The 6,594-nt window shown below is 37.3% G+C and overlaps 1 protein-coding gene across 6 annotated transcripts in view; it reads right to left on the bottom strand.

The window, feature by feature from the left end:
- The window catches only part of NRCAM (neuronal cell adhesion molecule), a 94,271-nt gene that overhangs the window by 55,509 nt on the left and 32,168 nt on the right, over positions 1 to 6,594 (bottom strand). The window lies entirely within an intron of this gene.

The following is a 6,594-nucleotide window of genomic DNA, read 5'->3' as shown; positions in this document are numbered from 1 at the left end:
AGGGGGGGGGGGGGGGGGGCTTATTTTCTGGCAGTGCCCCCCCTTCCCCGAGACTAGACTCTGGATCCGCCCCTGCATCAGCCCCAATTCTTGCACACCTGAGAAATGACATTGGTGTCGTACAGTAAAATACAGACAATGTCTACTCCACCTGTGGCCTCTATTCACAGCACACATCGGTCAAGTGAGTAAAGTGCACATTTCTTCTGTAGAAAGGGCAATGCCTATGGCATAGGAAGAACTGTGCTTTTTTTTGCAGAGTAAATCATTTGGACAGGAAAAGAAAGCATTGCCGCAGATTACCATGGCAACCAGCTTCTCCAACATTATTCTAAAAAAAAGGATAATAAATGCTAGAAAATATATGAGTCTTTAAGCTCTGCTCCATTTAGAGAGTTTAATAAATCTCATCAGCTCTTAGCAATTATCTGAAAATGTTGCTGGTTAAAAAAAAGTGAGCTACATGGATTTATTGTATAATGGAACGTTCTATGTATTTCTCATTGCACTACTCATATTCTTAGCCACTCAGTCCTCAAGTAAACTTAAGTACAATTTTAAACAACATGTGTCTTTGATTTAGAAAAACAAATATGACTGAATATTTCATCTGCTTGGTAGGATTCAGGTGACAGCCAATGACTACACTTATTGATCAGACTCGCAGTAGATTGAAAATAAGGATATAACCTAATAGTGCCCAAAAACTGAAAAACAGCAGCAAAATTATATTGTTCCTGGGATTTGTACATCTCTGTTTTAATGTACGATTTTGTTTTTATAACTATAAATAAAGGGATGCATAGATACCAGTTTTGCGAGTACGATTACTGGTACTTGCCGAGTACTTACAAGTACGAGTACTGATACATTTTTGTTTATTGTCATGTGACAGTTTTTCTGAAACAATACAGACTAATGATTTCAGGACAGTGGTGGAGCGCCAGAGCCAGGTCCCAGCTGCAATCGCTGCAACCCTGGTAGTTCTCATGAAAATGCCAAGTATCTGCACTGGTACTCAAAAAGTATCTGTGCATCCCTACTATTGACTATTGTTAATGTGTATGAAGGATGAACTCTCTAATAGGATATTACCTCATATTGCCCAATGCTGTAAAAATAGCAGCTAAATGATATTGTGCTGCGTTACAAAGCCAGTTCCTTAGCTTTAATACTGATAAGTCAGCCTCAGAGTTTGGATGCGTAGCCTGGATATGAGGTCATTTGATAGACTTATTACTTGGCTAAGAATCTCAGGCAGGGAAATGTAATATATCGCTATTATTATTGTGTATGAATGATGCACTCTCTAATTCATCTTGTGCTGCCATATAGCAACCAATCAAATTCAATCCTGCAGAGGAAAATAAATGTTTGAACTAAATTGGCTGCTAAGGGCCAATATAAATTGCCTGAGACAGTCGCTCGGATTATTCAGATCCACTATGAGCAGCTGAAAGATCTAGGTTGCAACGCATACACAGGTTCACTGGAAACCCAATTCTGCAGCACTTCTTTTGCTGGACTTTCGCTCAGTTTTAAGTTGTAAAGACCCAGAGTGAAAAGGTTGTTCAATGGCCAAATATTTTCAACTAAGTAATGGTGGGTGAAGAATTTGACTACATTAACCAAGTTACTGTATGGTCCTTCTCAAATGAATGAACTAATTATGGGCACCAGAAAAGCAAAAGAGAAATCCTAACTACTCATTCGTTGAGTCAAATAAGTTGAAAGATAACCTTCAAACATTGCTTAAATTTGAAATGTCTGTTAGATAAAATTTATTCTGAATAAATGTATGGGGGAAAAAAAGCAGATGCACCTAGAAATAAATAACCCCTATTGTGTATTACCTTTTTCCAAGATAAAAAATAGTTACTTTGCAGAAGTACACTTTTCTGAGATATAAAATAGTTACTTTGTAGAAGTACCCTTCTCTGAGATATAAAATAGTTACTTTGTAGAAGTACCCTTGTCTGAGATATAAAATAGTTACTTTGTAGAAGTACCCTTGTCTGAGATATAAAATAGTTTCTTTGTAGAAGTACCCATCTCTGAGATATAAAATAGTTGCTTTGTAGAAGTACCCTTTTCTGAGATATAAAATAGTTGCTTTGTAGAAGCCCCCTTTTCTGAGATATAAAATAGTTGCTTTGTAGAAGCCCCCTTTTCTGAGATATAAAATAGTTGCTTTGTAGAAGCCCCCTTTTCTGAGATATAAAATAGTTGCTTTGTAGAAGCCCCCTTTTCTGAGATATAAAATAGTTGCTTTGTAGAAGCCCCCTTTTCTGAGATATAAAATAGTTGCTTTGTAGAAGCCCCCTTTTCTGAGATATAAAATAGTTGCTTTGTAGAAGCCCCCTTTTCTGAGATATAAAATAGTTGCTTTGTAGAAGCCCCCTTTTCTGAGATATAAAATAGTTGCTTTGTAGAAGCCCCCTTTTCTGAGATATAAAATAGTTGCTTTGTAGAAGCCCCCTTTTCTGAGATATAAAATAGTTGCTTTGTAGAAGCCCCCTTTTCTGAGATATAAAATAGTTGCTTTGTAGAAGCCCCCTTTTCTGAGATATAAAATAGTTGCTTTGTAGAAGCCCCCTTTTCTGAGATATAAAATAGTTGCTTTGTAGAAGCCCCCTTTTCTGAGATATAAAATAGTTGCTTTGTAGAAGCCCCCTTTTCTGAGATATAAAATAGTTGCTTTGTAGAAGCCCCCTTTTCTGAGATATAAAATAGTTGCTTTGTAGAAGCCCCCTTTTCTGAGATATAAAATAGTTGCTTTGTAGAAGCCCCCTTTTCTGAGATATAAAATAGTTGCTTTGTAGAAGCCCCCTTTTCTGAGATATAAAATAGTTGCTTTGTAGAAGCCCCCTTTTCTGAGATATAAAATAGTTGCTTTGTAGAAGCCCCCTTTTCTGAGATATAAAATAGTTGCTTTGTAGAAGCCCCCTTTTCTGAGATATAAAATAGTTGCTTTGTAGAAGCCCCCTTTTCTGAGATATAAAATAGTTGCTTTGTAGAAGCCCCCTTTTCTGAGATATAAAATAGTTGCTTTGTAGAAGCCCCCTTTTCTGAGATATAAAATAGTTGCTTTGTAGAAGCCCCCTTTTCTGAGATATAAAATAGTTGCTTTGTAGAAGCCCCCTTTTCTGAGATATAAAATAGTTGCTTTGTAGAAGCCCCCTTTTCTGAGATATAAAATAGTTGCTTTGTAGAAGCCCCCTTTTCTGAGATATAAAATAGTTGCTTTGTAGAAGCCCCCTTTTCTGAGATATAAAATAGTTGCTTTGTAGAAGCCCCCTTTTCTGAGATATAAAATAGTTGCTTTGTAGAAGCCCCCTTTTCTGAGATATAAAATAGTTGCTTTGTAGAAGCCCCCTTTTCTGAGATATAAAATAGTTGCTTTGTAGAAGCCCCCTTTTCTGAGATATAAAATAGTTGCTTTGTAGAAGCCCCCTTTTCTGAGATATAAAATAGTTGCTTTGTAGAAGCCCCCTTTTCTGAGATATAAAATAGTTGCTTTGTAGAAGCCCCCTTTTCTGAGATATAAAATAGTTGCTTTGTAGAAGCCCCCTTTTCTGAGATATAAAATAGTTGCTTTGTAGAAGCCCCCTTTTCTGAGATATAAAATAGTTGCTTTGTAGAAGCCCCCTTTTCTGAGATATAAAATAGTTGCTTTGTAGAAGCCCCCTTTTCTGAGATATAAAATAGTTGCTTTGTAGAAGCCCCCTTTTCTGAGATATAAAATAGTTGCTTTGTAGAAGCCCCCTTTTCTGAGATATAAAATAGTTGCTTTGTAGAAGCCCCCTTTTCTGAGATATAAAATAGTTGCTTTGTAGAAGCCCCCTTTTCTGAGATATAAAATAGTTGCTTTGTAGAAGCCCCCTTTTCTGAGATATAAAATAGTTGCTTTGTAGAAGCCCCCTTTTCTGAGATATAAAATAGTTGCTTTGTAGAAGCCCCCTTTTCTGAGATATAAAATAGTTGCTTTGTAGAAGCCCCCTTTTCTGAGATATAAAATAGTTGCTTTGTAGAAGCCCCCTTTTCTGAGATATAAAATAGTTGCTTTGTAGAAGCCCCCTTTTCTGAGATATAAAATAGTTGCTTTGTAGAAGCCCCCTTTTCTGAGATATAAAATAGTTGCTTTGTAGAAGCCCCCTTTTCTGAGATATAAAATAGTTGCTTTGTAGAAGCCCCCTTTTCTGAGATATAAAATAGTTGCTTTGTAGAAGCCCCCTTTTCTGAGATATAAAATAGTTGCTTTGTAGAAGCCCCCTTTTCTGAGATATAAAATAGTTGCTTTGTAGAAGCCCCCTTTTCTGAGATATAAAATAGTTGCTTTGTAGAAGCCCCCTTTTCTGAGATATAAAATAGTTGCTTTGTAGAAGCCCCCTTTTCTGAGATATAAAATAGTTGCTTTGTAGAAGCCCCCTTTTCTGAGATATAAAATAGTTGCTTTGTAGAAGCCCCCTTTTCTGAGATATAAAATAGTTGCTTTGTAGAAGCCCCCTTTTCTGAGATATAAAATAGTTGCTTTGTAGAAGCCCCCTTTTCTGAGATATAAAATAGTTGCTTTGTAGAAGCCCCCTTTTCTGAGATATAAAATAGTTGCTTTGTAGAAGCCCCCTTTTCTGAGATATAAAATAGTTGCTTTGTAGAAGCCCCCTTTTCTGAGATATAAAATAGTTGCTTTGTAGAAGTACCCTTTTCTGAGATATAAAATACCCTATGTAGAGAGACAACAGAAGAGCTGTACAGGTGGCACCAAAAGGTCGTACACAGTCTGAGTTTCCAGCTGGCCATCACTATTTCAAATAATATATCCCCTGAGCTGCCAGCTGGCCGTCGCTCATCCAAATAAAGAATTATGTATTTTTCATCTAAATCGCTGCTATGTCTTAAGAATATAAATTAAAATGAAAGGGAAACGGCAGATTGAGTATACATAAGTCAACAAGTTCCCTACCATTGTAGCTTTCAGAAAGGGAACAAAAATAAAGTTTATTGAAACTGTTAACTGTTATCTGTTTTTAGTGGTAAGTAATTGGGCGTATTCACACTGGTCTGTTTTCATGCAGAAAAACCTATGCATTTTGCTGCATGAAGGTGAATTTCAAGTTAAAATCACATTATTTCCTATGTGGCTGGTTCACATCTACATGATACAGTTTAGTAAGAAAGGGAAGCTGCATGGGCCTATTCACACCTAGATGTGTGTTCTACCACACATCACACACAGAACATTATGCATCCAGTCTAAAACAAAGCACAAGGAAGGTGTAAAATGCAGCAGGCATGCTACACCTTAGGGTAAGTGTATGTCAGTACAGCAAGGGAGGCAAGATCTGACTTTATAAAAGGGTCTTTACCCCTATATATCATTAGTTTTATTCCACCTTCACCTGCTTCTGGGTGTCGGGGTTTGTATTCTCTGCACCTCTGGTACTGATTTTGTGTATAAATGTACATAAGTGCACTCTGTCCTATGTTTTACCCACTAGCATTGTCAATTTTCAAAACAGGTGGCCTATGTACAGCCTATTGGGCATTGTGGTGGTACCTTTATATGACATTACTAGTCATGCATGGATCATTTGCTACTTTGAAATTTTCAGTCCACAAATTAAACTTTATATGTTTGGTGTGCTGACTTATATAGATGATTGTGGGACATTGTGAGGAAGTCTGCATTTCAATTACAGCAACTGTCATAAATTTGACTTTGTTTTCTTTTTCTAACCTAACGGTGAGCAGTATCCTTTTTATTTAATGTACATTCTAGTTTAGGGTCATGGCCCCGGCACTATTGCTCTGTGATTTCTGCAGCTGAGTATCCTACTGTCATTGCTCATACTGGCTATTGCTTCATAGTTATATGGCTTTTCAAAACATTTACAACTATACAGTTTCTCACAAATTGCAATTTTCTTCTTACTATTTAGTACTGGGTTTTTTTGAGATGTGCACCTTATGTGTGGGGCGATCATAACTGTATATATTTTTGACAATATGAATTTGTGGGATTAACAATTTGTGTGCTTTTTTTTTTGTTTTTCATATAACTATTTGTGTAATCTTTCACTGGCTATAAATTAGAACACTTTATAACAGCGGCTGTAATACAGAAATGAATAATGTGTGAACACCAGTGTGGCCTATAGTCTATATACAGTATATGCCACTATTTACAGTCTATATGAGCTGACAAGGAAATATTTTGTACTTATTAATTGCACTAAGTCACATTTTTGTTGTTAATTAGGCTTGATACAATCTGATCTGGATCAGAGCAATCAGAGGGAAAACATTATTCCCGTTTTGGGTTGTGCTGGGGTACATGTAATGTAGGGCTGCAACAACTAATCGACATAATCAATTATAATCAATTATTGAAAAAGTTGTCAACTTTTTAATTCATCGATTAATCGGCTTCCGATTGGTTGGCCCTGTTCACGGCTCCACACACGCTGCGCGCCACACCTCCTCACCTCACGCTCGCTGCTGCCAGACCCGCCCGGCCGCATCCACACACCGCACCTCCTCCCCGCCTCACGCTCACCGCCCACCCACATCCACGATCGGCACAGGGACGCGGGG

The sequence above is a fragment of the Nanorana parkeri genome, unplaced genomic scaffold (assembly GCF_000935625.1).
Source record: "Nanorana parkeri isolate BGI_ZX_2015 unplaced genomic scaffold, ASM93562v1 scaffold91, whole genome shotgun sequence".
Taxonomy (NCBI): domain Eukaryota; kingdom Metazoa; phylum Chordata; class Amphibia; order Anura; family Dicroglossidae; genus Nanorana; species Nanorana parkeri.
The sequence above is the reverse complement of the archived record's forward strand: the minus strand, read 5'-3'. Positions and strand labels throughout refer to the sequence as shown.